This window comes from Cavia porcellus, unplaced genomic scaffold (assembly GCF_034190915.1).
Source record: "Cavia porcellus strain 051 isolate PalLab524CR breed Dunkin Hartley unplaced genomic scaffold, mCavPor4.1 scaffold_41, whole genome shotgun sequence".
In the NCBI taxonomy this organism is placed as follows: domain Eukaryota; kingdom Metazoa; phylum Chordata; class Mammalia; order Rodentia; family Caviidae; genus Cavia; species Cavia porcellus.
This window is the reverse complement of record NW_026947524.1, coordinates 390,975-410,120: the sequence shown is the minus strand read 5'-3', so window position 1 is coordinate 410,120 and position 19,146 is coordinate 390,975. Positions and strand designations below refer to the sequence as shown.

Genomic DNA, 19,146 nt, shown 5'->3' with positions numbered 1-19,146 from the left:
CACACCATTTAGGGAACTTGATATTTAACCAGGTGTCCAGAGTAGTGGCAAACTGTACTTGTGTCAATTTGCTCAAATCCTGTCTTCACAAGAAAATACATTCCAGCACGACCAGTGACTAGAGGAGGACACATTTCAAAGGACTTGTAAAAAGTCCAACACTGAATTTAGCCCAACACTGAATTTAGATGAAAAGTAGCAGAGTCTGTTAGTCTTTCAAGTTTTAATAGGAGAAACTTGTAATAGCTGTTACATGAATAACTTCAGAGCTTTTGGAGAGGTCTAAATCACTATGAGTGAGGGCTTCCCTGAGTCACAAAGTTAAAAATAGTAAAAGAAACAATTTGAAAAACCAATCAACCAATTAAATACAAACACTAAGTCCACAGGGTTTCACTGGTTTTAATACCACTTATGGAATGCACAACTATTGATGAGGCTTACTCTGCTTTCTGCTTTACTCAGGCCCCGTACATGAGCAACTGTGAAAGCAAAATTCAAAATGTTATGTGAAGTGACAATTTCATTGGTGAAAGCATGACCCAATAGACATTTTCTCTTTTGAAACTTCGTACATTATCCATATATGTTCTCAAATGGAAGGAATACACAGGATTAAGATGATTTGTTTTCAGTATTTTGTGTTCCACCAGATTTATTTGAAGATCTCCTGTCCTGCATCCACTACCCAATGCAGAAGGCCACACATAGGACAACCAACATGAGAAGTTCACTTCTACAGCCTGATCATATCATCATGAGAATATAATTTTCCTTTCTTCATCAAAGATTTTTACATCAGATTAACCAGCTCTCTTGCTTTCCCATGTTTTTCCCTGGTTTCTGTGACTTGAAATGGGTGTGCACTCTTCTCAGCCTTGATCTCCATCTTGCCCCGTATTTCCAAACATATTCATCTGGGAAACATGTAAAGATCTTATTCGGGGCTTGTTTCATTGTTTTCAAATATCTGCCCTTCAAATTCAACTTCCACCACTGTCTCTCATATCCAAAGCTATGTGCTTGCAGAGGATTTCTGATGAGAAAGTTCACAGAAAGCTCTTTTACTGCAGGTGAATGATGCCAGCAAGTCTTGACTGAATAGCTTAGGGAACAGGACTCAGCCAAATGACAGACATGACAAGGGAAACGTGTATGCTCAAGGATAGGACATGGCAGAGATCATCTGCCAGGCCCTGGCATATTTCATATCCCATTGAAAGTACATCCATGTGTAGATTGGCAAGCATTTCCATCCACAAATTCTGAGCAGTGAAGCCTTCAGAGAGAATATTGTGGCATACCAGGCCAAGAATATTCATCCTATTTATCTTGCCCTACAAGTTCCTCTGGGCCACTGAGGTCTCCGTGGCAACGCCCAGCATTGTGACTCAGGTCTCCTACAGCACACTTGTATCCTAGAGCCTAAAGTCCAGCTCACAATGGTGCTCAGTCAATCACAGCCCAGTGTGGTTGCCTGGCAACCACAAGCTTGTGGATTTCTGTGAACTGTTTCAGCCCAACTCTGCAGCTTTCCACCTCATACAACTACAGCCATCCCAATCGTGCAATATTTGATTAGCCTCGCTATGTTGCCTCAGAATTTTTTTTACAGTTGTAGTGATCAAGAAAATTTGACATGTTTTGAGAAGTGGAGGGAAGTAATTGGAAAACATTTTGGTATGTCTGAGGTCTATGGGTTCCAAATTTGACTACCCCAGTCTTTTAAATTTGCAAACCTAGAGACTAAAATCCACCTCACAGTGATGTTCAGCCAATCTCAGCCCAGTGTGGTTGCCTGGCAACCACAAGCCTGTGGATTTCTGTGAACAGTTTCAGCCCAACTCTGCCGCTTTCCACCTCATACAACCAAAGCCATTCCAATCATGCAGTATTTGATTCACCTCTCTAAGTTGCCTCAGAATTTTCTTTGAAGTTGTGGTGATCAAGCAAATTTGACATATTTTGACAAGTGGAGGGAAGTAATTGGCTCTGTCTTTAGCTCTGTTGGTGGTATATGGGTTCCAAACTTGACTAGCCCAGTCTATTCAATTTTCAAACTTAGAAAGCCAAATGTTTCAGGGGAGGAAAGAAAATGCCACAATGATTTGGGTTCTGCCAAGTTTCTGGTGGCTTGGGAAGCAAACCTGCAAACCATACATGCAGTCTCTGCTGGATTACTGAAACCATGGTAGTATCAGTTAGCACTAAATGCCAGCAACCAGAAGATGAGTCCCAAAATGAAAGTGAATCCTTGCAGTGCATGAATATTTGGAGTGCCTGCTTCAACTATCCAGCTTCCTCGGGATTCACTTGTCTGCAATCGATATTTCAAGGAGGTCTGCAGCCATTCCAGCATAACCCTGGACACTAAACATGAGGTACTAGCTCAATACATAAACCAAATAATGCTAGATAGCTTATCACCAGCAGGTTTTGCCAGAATTCAAATGTAACATGGTGAAAGGGAAACCCTTAGAAAAGGGATGCAAATGCCCCTTTCCCTAAAAATCCCAGGTATTTTCTCATGGCATGGAATATTTAGACTCCACAACTCATGTAGTGAACACAGGGACCTAGACCAAGTGTGTCTAGGTTTCTGTTGTCCTCTTTTTGGAAACAGCATCTTATGTAGTTGTTGAAAGAGGCTTTGAGATAAATTCGTAGCCCAAGATGGACTGGAACTCCCAAGGATCCATCCACCTCAGCCCCCAGATTGCTTGGATTATAGGCATGAGCCACAATGCCAAGCATGTGCACAGAGATTCTTACATAATTTGTGAAATCCCACTACTGGTCTATAGGTAGCTTCTGTGCTTCAGGCTTTAGGAATATGCCTCTCTTTGTTTTGGCTCCCCTTGCTCAGGTGTCCATTTCCATTGCGATAAGCACCAAGGCCCGGGGAAAGCGGGTGGCTGCCCTTTTTCTGGTGTGTCCTTCGATGATTACAGATCAGGTGAACAGGGTTCAAATATATTGGATCCTGTGCATTTGAAGAGGAAATGAGTAAAGATTCATGAGTTAATGTGGACATGCCAGGGAATTGAGGGCCCATGATAGAGACAAAACTTCAGGCCATGGGCTGAAGGCTGAGGCTTCTGTACCTCTAGCTTCTTGAATAGTGGGCCTGCTGAGCAATTGTGTGCTCTCAAATGTAATTTTCTGGGTTTTGTTTTAATTTATTTGGTTTTTTTGCTTTGGTTTTTCACATGGAAGGAACAGTACCATGGTTTGAAGAAGTTGGAGTGTCTTACCTAAGCGAAATTTGAAAAAAGGGACAATTCAGCAGCCAAGAATTTCTCAAATGCCCTTGTGGTTTTAAAAAAAGTGACATAATGTTGAGCGCGTCATGTCCATGTCTCTTTACAAAAGATTTTACCTCCTATTTCATAGGAATTACTGTTTCTTTGAAAGGTCTATGTGCACTGAAATAAAGATAATCCCTCCTTTCCTCATTCTGCTTGAAACCACATCCTTTGTTAGTTACATTTTCTTACCCAGAAACACTTGGAGATGACTACAGCAAGAGTTTCCCATTGGTGGAATTTCCACGGAGACACATGAAGTAATACTGCACAACTTAAAGTAAAGTGCACTGTCCCTTGACAATGGCAAGTCTGGGCAAACCTCTAGTAACTGAAAACCTTAGAAAGTCTGAAAGTGAGTGAATGAAAATGGGCCTCTCCACATTTGGACAGGGCCTCTCCTGAAGCACACATTTGTGGAAAATGTAATTATGAGAGAGGAATGAACTCCCAAAATGGAATGGAAATTTTCTTGTTTAGGCCTGGAACGCTATGGCCTGGAGCCCTGTGGTTCTAACTGGATGAGCAAAGTGTGAGCAGAGATCAAAGTAAAACGCACACCATTTACTGAACTCGATATTTAACCAGGCGTCCAGAGTAGTGGCAAACTGTACTTGTGTCAATTTGCTCAAATCCTGTCTTCACAAGAAAGTAAATTCCAGCACGACCAGTGACTACAGGAGGACACATTTCAAAGGACTTGTAAAAAGTCCAACACTGAATTTAGCCCAACACTGAATTTAGATGAAAAGTAGCAGAGTCTGTGTGTATTTCAAGTTTTAATACCAGAAACTTATAACATGTAATAGCTGTTACATGAATAACTTCAGAGCTTTCGGAGAGGTCTAAATCACTATGAGTGAGGGCTTCCCTGAGTCACAAAGTTAAAAATGGTAAAAGAAACAATTTGAAAAACCAATCAACCAATAAAATACAAACACTAAGTCCAAAGGGTTTCACTGGTTTTAAAACCACTTATGGAATGCACAACTATTGAAGAGGCTTACTCTGCATTCTGCTTTACTCAGGCCCGGTACATGAGCAACTTTGAAAGCAAAATTCAAAATGTTATGTGAAGTGACCATTTCATTGTTGAAACCATGACCCAATAGACATTTTCTCTTTTGAAACTTTGTACATTATCCATATATGTTCTCAAACGGAAGGAATACACAGGATTTAGGCTGAATTTTTTTTTTCAGTATTTTGTGTTCCACCAGATTTATCTGAAGATCTCCTGTCCTGCATCCACTGGACAATGCAGAAGGCCACACATAGGAGAACCAACATGAGAAGTTCACTTCTACAGCCTGATTATATCATCATGAGAATATAATTTTCCTTTCATCATCAAAGATTTTTACATCAGATTAACCAGCTCTCTTGCTTTCCCATGTTTTTCCCTGGTTTTTGTACCTTGAAATGGGTGTGCACTCTTCTCAGCCTTGATCTCCATCTTCCCCCGTATTTCCAAACATATTCATCTGGGAAACATGTAAAGATCTTATTCGGGGCTTGTTTCATTGTTTTCAAATATCTGCCCTTAAAATTCAACTTCCACCACTGTCTCTCATATCCAAAGCTATGTGCTTGCAGAGGATTTCTGCTGAGAAATTTCACAGAAATCTCTTATACTGCAGGTGAATGATGCCAGCAAGTCTTGACTGAATAGCTTAGGCAACAGGACTCAGCCAAATGACAGACATGACAAGGGAAAACCGTATGCTCAAGGATAAGACATGGCAGAGATCATCTGCCAGGCCCTGGCATATTTCATATCCCATTGAAAGTACATCCATGTGTAGATTGGCAAGCATTTCCATCCACAAATTCGGAGCAGTGAAGCCTTCAGAGAGAATATTGTGGCATACCAGGCCAAGAATATTCATCCTATTTAAATCTTACCCCACAAGTTCCTCTGTGCCACTGAGGTCTCCATGGCAACGCCCAGCATTGTGACTCAGGTCTCCTACTGCACACTTGTATCCTAGAGCCTAAAGTCCAGCTCAAAATGGTGCTCAGCTAATCACAGCCCAGTGTGGTTGCCTGGCAACCACAAGCTGGTGGATTTCTGTGAACTGTTTCAGCCCAACTCTGCAGCTTTCCACCTCATACAACCACAGCCATTCCAATCATGCAGTATTTGATTCACCTCTCTAATTTGCCTCAGAATTTTCTTTGAAGTTGTGGTGATCAACAAAATTTGACATATTTTGACAAGTGGAGGGAAGTAATTGGCTCTGTCTTTAGCTCTGTTGATGGTATATGGGGTCCAAACTTGACTAGCCCAACCTATTCAATTTTCAAACTTAGAAAGCCAAATGTTTCAGGGGAGGAAAGAAAATGCCACAATGATTTGGGTTCTGCCAAGTTTCTGGTGGCTTGGGAAGCAAACCTGCAAACCATACATGCAGTCTCTGCTGGATTACTGCCACCATGGTAGTATCAGTTAGCATTAAATGCCAGCAACCAGAAGGTGAGTCCCAAAATGAAAGTGAATCCTTGCAGTGCATGAATATTTGGAGTGCCTGCTTCAACTATCCGGCTTCCTCGGGGTTCACTTGTCTGCAATCGCTATTTCAAGGAGGTCTGCAGCCATTGCAGCATAACCCTGGACACTAAACATGAGGTACTAGCTCAATACCTAAACCAACATAATGCTAGATAGCTTATCACCAGCAGGTTTTCCCAGAATTCAAATGTAACATGGTGAAAGGGAAACATTTAGAAAAGTGATGCAAATGCCCCTTTCCCTAAAAATCCCAGGTATTTTCTCATGGCATGGAATATTTAGACTCCACAACTCATGTAGTGAACCCAGGGACCTAGACCAAGTGTGTCTAGGTTTCTGTCGTCCTCTTTTTGGAAACAGCATCTTATGTAGTTGTTGAAAGAGGCCTTGAGATAAATTCGTAGCCCAAGATGGACTGGAACTCCCAAGGATCCATCCACCTCAGCCCCCAGATTGCTGGGATTATAGGCATGAGCCACCATGCCAAGCATGTGCACAGAGATTCTTACATAATTTGTGAAATCCCACTACTGGTCTATAGGTAGCTTCTGTGCTTCAGGCTTTAGGAATATGCCTCTCTTTGTTTTGGCTCCCCTTGTTCAGGTGTCCATTTCTATTGTGAGAAGCTCCAGGCCACAGGCAAGGGGGAGGCTTCCCTTCCTCTGGTGTGTCCTTGGATGATTACAGCCCAGGTGAGCAGGGATCAAATATATTGGATACTGTGCATTTGAAGAGGAAATGAGTAAAGATTCATGAGTTAATGTGGACATGCCAGGTAATTGAGGGCCCATGATATAGACAAAACTTCAGGCCATGGGCTGAAGGCTGAGGATTCTGTACCTCTAGCTTCTTGAATAGTGGGCCTGCTGAGCAATTGTGTGCTCTCAAATGTAATTTTCTGGGTTTTGTTGTAATTTTTTTTAATTTTTTTTGCTTTGTTTTTTTACATGGAAGGAACAGGACCATGGTTTGAAGAAGTTGGAGTGTCTTACCTAAGAGAAATTTGAAAAAAGGGACAATTCAGCAGCCAAGAATTTCTCAAATGCCCTTGTCGTTTTAAAAAAAGTGACATAAAGTTGAGCGCGTCATGTCCATGTCTATTTACAAAAGATTTTACCTCCTATTTCATAGGAATTACTGTTTCTTTGAAAGGTCAACCTGCACTGAAATAAAGATAATCCCTGCTTTCCTCATTCTGCTTGAAACCACATCCTTTGTTAGTTATATTTTCTTACCCAGAAACACTTGGAGACAACTACAGCAAGAGTTTCCCATTGGTGGAATTTCCACGGAGACACATGAAGTAATACTGCACAACTTCATTTGAAGTGCACTGTCCCTTGACAATGGCAAGTCTGGGCAAACCTCTAGTAACTGAAAACCTTAGAAAGTCTGAAAGTGAGTGAATGAAAATGGGCCTCTCCACATTTGGACAGGGCCTCTCCTGAAGCACACATTTGTGGAAAAAGTAATTATGAGAGAGGAATGAACTCGCAAAATGGAATGGAAATTTTCTTGTTTGGGCCTGGAACGCTATGGCCTGGTGCCCTGTGGTTCTAACTGGATGAGCAAAGTGTGAGCAGAGATCAAAGTAAAACGCACACCATTTACGGAACTCGATATTTAACCAGGCGTCCAGAATAGTGGCAAACTGTACTTGTGTCAATTTGCTCAAATCCTGTCTTCACAAGAAAGTAAATTCCAGCACGACCAGTGACTACAGGAGGACACATTTCAAAGGACTTGTAAAAAGTCCAACACTGAATTTAGCCCAACACTGAATTTAGAAGAAAAGTAGCAGAGTCTGTTTGTATTTCAAGTTTTAATAGCAGAAACTAATAACATGTAATAGCTGTTACATGAATAACTTCAGAGCTTTTGGAGAGGTCTAAATCACTATGAGTGAGGGCTTCCCTGAGTCACAAAGTTAAAAATAGTAAAAGAAACAATTTGAAAAACCAATCAACCAATAAAATACAAACACTAAGTCCAAAGGGTTTCACTGGTTTTAAAACCACTTATGGAATGCACAACTATTGAAGAGGCTTACTCTGCATTCTGCTTTACTCAGGCCCGGTACATGAGCAACTTTGAAAGCAAAATTCAAAATGTTATGTGAAGTGACCATTTCATTGTTGAAACCATGACCCAATAGATATTTTCTCTTTTGAAACTTTGTACATTATCCATATATGTTCTCAAACGGAAGGAATACACAGGATTTAGGCTGAATTTTTTTTTTCAGTATTTTGTGTTCCACCAGATTTACCTGAAGATCTCCTGTCCTGCATCCACTGGCCAATGCAGAAGGCCACACATAGGAGAACCAACATGAGAAGTTCACTTCTACAGCCTGATTATATCATCATGAGAATATAATTTTCCTTTCATCATCAAAGATTTTTACATCAGATTAACCAGCTCTCTTGCTTTCCCATGTTTTTCCCTGGTTTTTGTACCTTGAAATGGGTGTACACTCTTCTCAGCCTTGATCTCCATCTTCCCCCGTATTTCCAAACATATTCATCTGGGAAACATGTAAAGATCTTATTCGGGGCTTGTTTCATTGTTTTCAAATATCTGCCCTTGAAATTCAACGTCCACCACTGTCTCTCATGTCCAAAGCTATGTGCTTGCAGAGGATTTCTGCTGAGAAATTTCACAGAAATCTCTTATACTGCAGGTGAATGATGCCAGCAAGTCTTGACTGAATAGCTTAGGGAACAGGACTCAGCAAAATGACAGACATGACAAGGGAAAAGCGTATGCTCAAGGATAAGACATGGCAGAGATCATCTGCCAGGCCCTGACATATTTCATATCCCATTGAAAGTACATCCATGTGTAGTTTGGCAAGCATTTCCATCCACAAATTCTGAGCAGTGAAGCCTTCAGAGAGAATATTGTGGCATACCAGGCCAAGAATATTCATCCTATTTAAATCTTACCCCACAAGGTCCTCTGTGCCACTGAGGTCTCCATGGCAACGCCCAGCATTGTGACTCAGGTCTCCTACTGCACACTTGTATCCAAGAGCCTAAAGTCCAGCTCAAAATGGTGCTTAGCCAATCACAGCCCAGTGTGGTTGCCTGGCAACCACAAGCTTGTGGATTTCTGTGAACTGTTTCAGCCCAACTCTGCAGCTTTCCACCTCATACAACCACAGCCATTCCAATCGTGCAATATTTGATTAGCCTCGCTATGTTGCCTCAGAATTTTTTTCACAGTTGTAGTGATCAAGTATATTTGACATATTTTGAGAAGTGGAGGGAAGTAATTGGAAAACATTTTGGTATGTCTGAGGTCTATGGGTTCCAAACTTGACTACCCCAGTCTTTTAAATTTGCAAACCTAGAGCCTAAAATCCACCTCACAGTGATGTTCAGCCAATCTCAGCCCAGTGTGGTTGCCTGGCAACCACAAGCCTGTGGATTTCTGTGAACAGTTTCAGCCCAACTCTGGAGCTTTCCACCTCATACAACCAAAGCCATTCCAATCATGCAGTATTTGATTCACCTCTCTAAGTTGCCTCAGAATTTTCTTTGAAGTTGTGGTGATCACGCAAATTTGACATATTTTGACAAGTGGAGGGAAGTAATTGGCTCTGTCTTTAGCTCTGTTGGTGGTCTATGGGGTCCAAACTTGGCTAGCCCAGTCTATTCAATTTTCAAACTTAGAAAGCCAAATGTTTCAGGGGAGGAAAGAAAATGCCACAATGATTTGGGTTCTGCCAAGTTTCTGGTGGCTTGGGAAGCAAACCTGCAAACCATACATGCAGTCTCTGCTGGATTACTGCCACCATGGTAGTATCAGTTAGCACTAAATGCCAGCAACCAGAAGATGAGTCCCAAAATGAAAGTGAATCCTTGCAGTGCATGAATATTTGGAGTGCCTGCTTCAACTATCCAGCTTCCTCGGGGTTCACTTGTCTGCAATCGCTATTTCAAGGAGGTCTGCAGCCATTCCAGCATAACCCTGGACACTAAACATGAGGTACTAGCTCAATACCTAAACAAACATAATGCTAGATAGCTTATCACCAGCAGGTTTTCCCAAAATTCAAATGTAACATGGTGAAAGGGAAACCCTTAGAAAAGGGATGCAAATGCACCTTTCCCTAAAAATCCCAGGTATTTTCTCATGGCATGGAATATTTAGACTCCACAACTCATGTAGTGAACCCAGGGACATAGACCAAGTGTGTCTAGGTTTCTGTTGTCCTCTTTTTGGAAACAGCATCTTATGTAGTTGTTGAAAGAGGCCTTGAGAAAAATTCGTAGCCCAAGATGGACTGGAACTCCCAAGGATCCATCCACCTCAGCCCCCAGATTGCTGGGATTATAGGCATGAGCCACCATGCCAAGCATGTGCACAGAGATTCTTACATAATTTGTGAAATCCCACTACTGGTCTATAGGTAGCTTCTGTGCTTCAGGCTTTAGTAATATGCCTCTCTTTGTTTCGGCTCCCCTTGTTCAGGTGTCCATTTCTATTGTGAGAAGCTCCAGGCCGCAGGCAAGGGGGAGGCTGCCCTTCCTCTGGTGTGTCCTTGGATGATTACAGCCCAGGTGAACAGGGATCAAATATATTGGATCCTGTGCATTTGAAGAGGAAATGAGTAAAGATTCATGAGTTAATGTGGACATGCCAGGGAATTGAGGGCCCATGATAGAGACAAAACTTCAGGCCATGGGCTGAAGGCTGAGGCTTCTGTACCTCTAGCTTCTTGAATAGTGGGCCTGCGGAGCAATTGTGTGCTCTCAAATGTAATTTGATGGGTTTTGTTTTAATTTATTTTTTTTTTTGCTTTGTTTTTTTACATGGAAGGAACAGGACCATGGTTTGAAGAAGTTGGAGTGTCTTACCTAAGAGAAATTTGAAAAAAGGGACAATTCAGCAGCCAAGAATTTCTCAAATGCCCTTGTCGTTTTAAAAAAAGTGACATAAAGTTGAGCGCGTCATGTCCATGTCTCTTTACAAAAGATTTTACCTCCTATTTCATAGGAATTACTGTTTCTTTGAAAGGTCAACCTGCACTGAAATAAAGATAATCCCTCCTTTCCTCATTCTGCTTGAAACCACATCCTTTGTTAGTTATATTTTCTTACCCAGAAACACTTGGAGATGACTACAGCAAGAGTTTCCCATTGGTGGAATTTCCACGGAGACACATGAAGTAATACTGCACAACTTCATTTGAAGTGCACTGTCCCTTGACAATGGCAAGTCTGGGCAAACCTCTAGTAACTGAAAACCTTAGAAAGTCTGAAAGTGAGTGAATGAAAATGGGCCTCTCCACATTTGGACAGGGCCTCTCCTGAAGCACACATTTGTGGAAAAAGTAATTATGAGAGAGGAATGAACTCCCAAAACGGAATGGAAATTTTCTTGTTTAGGCCTGGAACGCTATGGCCTGGAGCCCTGTGGTTCTAACTGGATGAGCAAAGTGTGAGCAGAGATCAAAGTAAAACGCACACCATTTAGGGAACTCGATATTTAACCAGGCGTGCAGAGTAGTGGCAAACTCTACTTGTGTCAATTTGCTCAAATCCTGTCTTCACAAGAAAGTAAATTCCAGCACGACCAGTGACTAGAGGAGGACACATTTCAAAGGACTTGGAAAAGTCCAACACTGAATTTAGCCCAACACTGAATTTAGATGAAAAGTAGCAGAGTCTGTTTGTATTTCAAGTTTTAATAGCAGAAACTTATAACATGTAATAGCTGTTACATGAATAACTTCAGAGCTTTTGGAGAGGTCTAAATCACTATAAGTGAGGGCTTCCCTGAGTCACAAAGTTAAAAATAGTAAAAGAAACAATTTGAAAAACCAATCAACCAATAAATACAAACACTAAGTCCAAGGGTTTCACTGGTTTTAAAACCACTTATGGAATGCACAACTATTGAAGAGGCTTTCTCTGCATTCTGCTTTACTCAGGCCCGGTACATGAGCAACTGTGAAAACAAAATTCAAAATGTTATGTGAAGTGACCATTTCATTGTTGAAACCATGACGCAATAGACATTTTCTCTTTTGAAACTTCACACATTATCCATATATGTTCTCAAATGGAAGGAATACACAGGATTTAGGCTGAATTTTTTTTTTCAGTATTTTGTGTTCCACCAGATTTATCTGAAGATCTCCTGTCCTGCATCCACTGGCCAATGCAGAAGGCCACACATAGGAGAACCAACATGAGAAGTTCACTTCTACAGCCTGATTATATCATCATGAGAATATAATTTTCCTTTCATCATCAAAGATTTTTACATCAGATTAACCAGCTCTCTTGCTTTCCCATGTTTTTCCCTGGTTTTTGTACCTTGAAATGGGTGTGCACTCTTCTCAGGCTTGATCTCCATCTTCCCCCGTATTTCCAAACATATTCATCTGGGAAACATGTAAAGATCTTATTCGGGGCTTGTTTCATTGTTTTCAAATATCTGCCCTTGAAATTCAACTTCCACCACTGTCTCTCATATCCAAAGCTATGTGCTTGCAGAGGATTTCTGCTGAGAAATTTCACAGAAAACTCTTATACTGCAGGTGAATGATGCCAGCAAGTCTTGACTGAATAGCTTAGGGAACAGGACTCAGCCAAATGACAGACATGACAAGGGAAAAGCGTATGCTCAAGGATAGGACATGGCAGAGATCATCTGCCAGGCCCTGTCATATTTCATATCCCATTGAAAGTACATCCATGTGTAGTTTGGCAAGCATTTCCATCCACAAATTCTGAGCAGTGAAGCCTTCAGAGAGAATATTGTGGCATACCAGGCCAAGAATATTCATCCTATTTAAATCTTGCCCTACAAGGTCCTCTGTGCCACTGAGGTCTCCATGGCAACGCCCAGCATTGTGACTCAGGTCTCCTACTGCACACTTGTATCCAAGAGCCTAAAGTCCAGCTCACAATGGTGCTCAGCCAATCACAGCCCAGTGTGGTTGCCTGGCAACCACAAGCTTGTGGATTTCTGTGAACTGTTTCAGCCCAACTCTGCAGCTTTCCACCTCATACAACCACAGCCATTCCAATCGTGCAATATTTGATTAGCCTCGCTATGTTGCCTCAGAAATTTTTTCACAGTTGTAGTGATCAAGAAAATTTGACATATTTTGAGAAGTGGAGGGAAGTAATTGGAAAACATTTTGGTATGTCTGAGGTCTATGGGTTCCAAACTTGACTACCCCAGTCTTTTAAATTTGCAAACCTAGAGCCTAAAATCCACCTCACAGTGATGTTCAGCCAATCTCAGCCCAGTGTGGTTACCTGGCAACCACAAGCCTGTCGATTTCTGTGAACAGTTTCAGCCCAACTCTGGAGCTTTCCACCTCATACAACCAAAGCCATTCCAATCATGCAGTATTTGATTCACCTCTCTAAGTTGCCTCAGAATTTTCTTTGAAGTTGTGGTGATCACGCAAATTTGACATATTTTGACAAGTGGAGGGAAGTAATTGGCTCTGTCTTTAGCTCTGTTGGTGGTCTATGGGGTCCAAACTTGGCTAGCCCAGTCTATTCAATTTTCAAACTTAGAAAGCCAAATGTTTCAGGGGAGGAAAGAAAATGCCACAATGATTTGGGTTCTGCCAAGTTTCTGGTGGCTTGGGAAGCAAACCTGCAAACCATACATGCAGTCTCTGCTGGATTACTGCCACCATGGTAGTATCAGTTAGCACTAAATGCCAGCAACCAGAAGGTGAGTCCCAAAATGAAAGTGAATCCTTGCAGTGCATGAATATTTGGAGTGCCTGCTTCAACTATCCAGCTTCCTCGGGGTTCACTTGTCTGCAATCGCTATTTCAAGGAGGTCTGCAGCCATTCCAGCATAACCCTGGACACTAAACATGAGGTACTAGCTCAATACCTAAACCAACATAATGCTAGATAGCTTATCACCAGCAGGTTTTCCCAGAATTTAAATGTAACATGGTGAAAGGGAAACCCTTAGAAAAGGGATGCAAATGCACCTTTTCCTAAAAATCCCAGGTATTTTCTCATGGCATGGAATATTTAGACTCCACAACTCATGTAGTGAACCCAGGGACCTAGACCAAGTGTGTCTAGGTTTCTGTTGTCCTCTTTTTGGAAACAGCATCTTATGTAGTTGTTGAAAGAGGCCTTGAGATAAATTCGTAGACCAAGATGGACTGGAACTCCCAAGGATCCATCCACCTCAGCCCCCAGATTGCTGGGATTATAGGCATGAGCCACCATGCCAAGCATGTGCACAGAGATTCTTACATAATTTGTGAAATCCCACTACTGGTCTATAGGTAGCTTCTGTGCTTCAGGCTTTAGGAATATGCCTCTCTTTGTTTTGGCTCCCCTTGTTCAGGTGTCCATTTCTATTGTGAGAAGCTCCAGGCCGCAGGCAAGGGGGAGGCTGCCCTTCCTCTGGTGTGTCCTTGAATGATTACAGCCCAGGTGAACAGGGATCAAATATATTGGATCCTGTGCATTTGAAGAGGAAATGAGTAAAGATTCATGAGTTAATGTGGACATGCCAGGGAATTGAGGGCCCATGATAGAGACAAAACTTCAGGCCATGGGCTGAAGGCTGAGGCTTCTGTACCTCTAGCTTCTTGAATAGTGGGCCTGCTGAGCAATTGTGTGCTCTCAAATGTAATTTGATGGGTTTTGTTTTAATTTATTTTTTTTTTTTGCTTTGTTTTTTTACATGGAAGGAACAGGACCATGGTTTCAAGAAGTTGGAGTGTCTTACCTAAGAGAAATTTGAAAAAAGGGACAATTCAGCAGCCAAGAATTTCTCAAATGCCCTTGTCGTTTTAAAAAAAGTGACATAATGTTGAGCGCGTCATGTCCATGTCTCTTTACAAAAGATTTTACCTCCTATTTCATAGGAATTACTGTTTCTTTGAAAGGTCAACCTGCACTGAAATAAAGATAATCCCTCCTTTCCTCATTCTGCTTGAAACCACATCCTTTGTTAGTTATATTTTCTTACCCAGAAACACTTGGAGATGACTACAGCAAGAGTTTCCCATTGGTGGAATTTCCACGGAGACACATGAAGTAATACTGCACAACTTCAATTGAAGTGCACTGTCCCTTGACAATGGCAAGTCTGGGCAAACCTCTAGTAACTGAAAACCTTAGAAAGTCTGAAAGTGAGTGAATGAAAATGGGCCTCTCCACATTTGGACAGGGCCTCTCCTGAAGCACACATTTGTGGAAAAAGTAATTATGAGAGAGGAATGAACTCCCAAAATGGAATGGAAATTTTCTTGTTTAGGCCTGGAACGCTATGGCCTGGAGCCCTGTGGTTCTAACTGGATGAGCAAAGTGTGAGCAGAGATCAAAGTAAAACGCACACCATTTAGGGAACTCGATATTTAACCAGGCGTGCAGAGTAGTGGCAAACTCTACTTGTGTCAATTTGCTCAAATCCTGTCTTCACAAGAAAGTAAATTCCAGCACGACCAGTGACTAGAGGAGGACACATTTCAAAGGACTTGGAAAAGTCCAACACTGAATTTAGCCCAACACTGAATTTAGATGAAAAGTAGCAGAGTCTGTTTGTATTTCAAGTTTTAATAGCAGAAACTTATAACATGTAATAGCTGTTACATGAATAACTTCAGAGCTTTTGGAGAGGTCTAAATCACTATAAGTGAGGGCTTCCCTGAGTCACAAAGTTAAAAATAGTAAAAGAAACAATTTGAAAAACCAATCAACCAATAAATACAAACACTAAGTCCAAGGGTTTCACTGGTTTTAAAACCACTTATGGAATGCACAACTATTGAAGAGGCTTTCTCTGCATTCTGCTTTACTCAGGCCCGGTACATGAGCAACTGTGAAAACAAAATTCAAAATGTTATGTGAAGTGACCATTTCATTGTTGAAACCATGACGCAATAGACATTTTCTCTTTTGAAACTTCACACATTATCCATATATGTTCTCAAATGGAAGGAATACACAGGATTTAGGCTGAATTTTTTTTTTCAGTATTTTGTGTTCCACCAGATTTATCTGAAGATCTCCTGTCCTGCATCCACTGGCCAATGCAGAAGGCCACACATAGGAGAACCAACATGAGAAGTTCACTTCTACAGCCTGATTATATCATCATGAGAATATAATTTTCCTTTCATCATCAAAGATTTTTACATCAGATTAACCAGCTCTCTTGCTTACCCATGTTTTTCCCTGGTTTTTGTACCTTGAAATGGGTGTGCACTCTTCTCAGCCTTGATCTCCCTCTTCCCCCGTATTTCCAAACATATTCATCTGGGAAACATGTAAAGATCTTATTCGGGGCTTGTTTCATTGTTTTCAAATATCTGCCCTTGAAATTCAACTTCCACCACTGTCTCTCATATCCAAAGCTATGTGCTTGCAGAGGATTTCTGCTGAGAAATTTCACAGAAAACTCTTATACTGCAGGTGAATGATGCCAGCAAGTCTTGACTGAATAGCTTAGGGAACAGGACTCAGCCAAATGACAGACATGACAAGGGAAAAGTGTATGCTCAAGGATAGGACATGGCAGAGATCATCTGCCAGGCCCTGTCATATTTCATATCCCATTGAAAGTACATCCATGTGTAGTTTGGCAAGCATTTCCATCCACAAATTCTGAGCAGTGAAGCCTTCAGAGAGAATATTGTGGCATACCAGGCCAAGAATATTCATCCTATTTAAATCTTGCCCTACAAGGTCCTCTGTGCCACTGAGGTCTCCATGGCAACGCCCAGCATTGTGACTCAGGTCTCCTACTGCACACTTGTATCCAAGAGCCTAAAGTCCAGCTCACAATGGTGCTCAGCCAATCACAGCCCAGTGTGGTTGCCTGGCAACCACAAGCTTGTGGATTTCTGTGAACTGTTTCAGCCCAACTCTGCAGCTTTCCACCTCATACAACCACAGCCATTCCAATCGTGCAATATTTGATTAGCCTCGCTATGTTGCCTCAGAATTTTTTTCACAGTTGTAGTGATCAAGAAAATTTGACATATTTTGAGAAGTGGAGGGAAGTAATTGGAAAACATTTTGGTATGTCTGAGGTCTATGGGTTCCAAACTTGACTACCCCAGTCTTTTAAATTTGCAAACCTAGAGCCTAAAATCCACCTCACAGTGATATTCAGCCAATCTCAGCCCAGTGTGGTTGCCTGGCAACCACAAGCCTGTGGATTTCTGTGAACAGTTTCAGCCCAACTCTGGAGCTTTCCACCTCATACAACCAAAGCCATTCCAATCATGCAGTATTTGATTCACCTCTCTAAGTTGCCTCAGAATTTTCTTTGAAGTTGTGGTGATCACGCAAATTTGACATATTTTGACAAGTGGAGGGAAGTAATTGGCTCTGTCTTTAGCTCTGTTGGTGGTTTATGGGGTCCAAACTTGGCTAGCCCAGTCTATTCAATTTTCAAACTTAGAAAGCCAAATGTTTCAGGGGAGGAAAGAAAATGCCACAATGATTTGGGTTCTGCCAAGTTTCTGGTGGCTTGGGAAGCAAACCTGCAAACCATACATGCAGTCTCTGCTGGATTACTGCCACCATGGTAGTATCAGTTAGCACTAAATGCCAGCAACCAGAAGATGAGTCCCAAAATGAAAGTGAATCCTTGCAGTGCATGAATATTTGGAGTGCCTGTTTCAACTATCCAGCTTCCTCGGGGTTCACTTGTCTGCAATCGCTATTTCAAGGAGGTCTGCAGCCATTCCAGCATAACCCTGGACACTAAACATGAGGTACTAGCTCAATACCTAAACCAACATAATGCTAGATAGCTTATCACCAGCAGGTTTTCCCAGAATTCAAATGTAACATGGTGAAAGGGAAACCCTTAGAAAAGGGATGCAAATGCCCCTTTCCCTAAAAATCCCAGGTATTTTCTCATGGCATGTAATATTTAGACTCCACAACTCATGTAGTGAACCCAGGGACCTAGACCAAGTGTGTCTAGGTTTCTGTTGTCCTCTTTTTGGAAACAGCATCTTATGTAGTTGTTGAAAGAGGCCTTGAGATAAATTCGTAGCCCAAGATGGACTGGAACTCCCAAGGATCCATCCACCTCAGCCCCCAGATTGCTGGGATTATAGGCATGAGCCACCATGCCAAGCATGTGCACAGAGATTCTTACATAATTTGTGAAATCCCACTACTGGTCTATAGGTAGCTTCTGTGCTTCAGGCTTTAGGAATATGCCTCTCTTTGTTTTGGCTCCCCTTGTTCAGGTGTCCATTTCTATTGTGAGAAGCTCCAGGCCGCAGGCAAGGGGGAGGCTGCCCTTCCTCTGGTGTGTCCTTGGATGATTACAGCCCAGGTGAACAGGGATCAAATATATTGGATCCTGTGCATTTGAAGAGGAAATGAGTAAAGATTCATGAGTTAATGTGGACATGCCAGGGAATTGAGGGCCCATGATAGAGACAAAACTTCAGGCCATGGGCTGAAGGCTGAGGCTTCTGTACCTCTAGCTTCTTGAATAGTGGGCCTGCTGAGCAATTGTGTGCTCTCAAATGTAATTTGATGGGTTTTGTTTTAATTTATTTTGTTTTTTTTTTGCTTTGTTTTTTTTACATGGAAGGAACAGGACCATGGTTTGAAGAAGTTGGAGTGTCTTACCTAAGAGAAATTTGAAAAAAGGGACAATTCAGCAGCCAAGAATTTCTCAAATGCCCTTGTCGTTTTAAAAAAAGTGACATAAAGTTGAGCGCGTCATGTCCATGTCTCTTTACAAAAGATTTTACCTCCTATTTCATAGGAATTACTGTTTCTTTGAAAGGTCAACCTGCACTGAAATAAAGATAATCCCTCCTTTCCTCATTCTGCTTGAAACCACATCCTTTGTTAGTTATATTTTCTTACCCAGAAACACTTGGAGATGACTACAGCAAGAGTTTCCCATTGGTGGAATTTCCACGGAGACACATGAAGTAATACTGCACAACTTAAAGTGAAGTGCACTGTCCCTTGACAATGGCAAGTCTGGGCAAACCTCTAGTAACTGAAAACCTTAGAAAGTCTGAAAGTGAGTGAATGAAAATGGGCCTCTCCACATTTGGACAGGGCCTCTCCTGAAGCACACATTTGTGGAAAAAGTAATTATGAGAGAGGAATGAACTCCCAAAACGGAATGGAAATTTTCTTGTTTAGGCCTGGAACGCTATGGCCTGGAGCCCTGTGGTTCTAACTGGATGAGCAAAGTGTGAGCAGAGATCAAAGTAAAACGCACACCATTTAAGGAACTCGATATTTAACCAGGCGTGCAGAGTAGTGGCAAACTGTACTTTTGTCAATTTGCTCAAATCCTGTCTTCACAAGAAAGTAAATTCCAGCACGA

At 41.7% G+C, this 19,146-nt stretch overlaps 1 long non-coding RNA gene across 2 annotated transcripts in view; it reads left to right on the top strand.

The window, feature by feature from the left end:
• LOC134474891 (uncharacterized) overlaps positions 1-14,785 on the top strand; it is a 51,627-nt gene extending 36,842 nt beyond the window's left edge. The window contains exon 5 of one of the 2 annotated variants that reach the window (XR_010045805.1): positions 14,516-14,785. This is a non-coding gene — a long non-coding RNA (uncharacterized LOC134474891). Of the gene's footprint in view, positions 1-6,771; positions 6,927-14,515 lie in introns of those variants that run through there. The other variant, XR_010045804.1, reaches the window with a different exon arrangement.
• Positions 14,786-19,146: the final 4,361 nt, after the last annotated feature.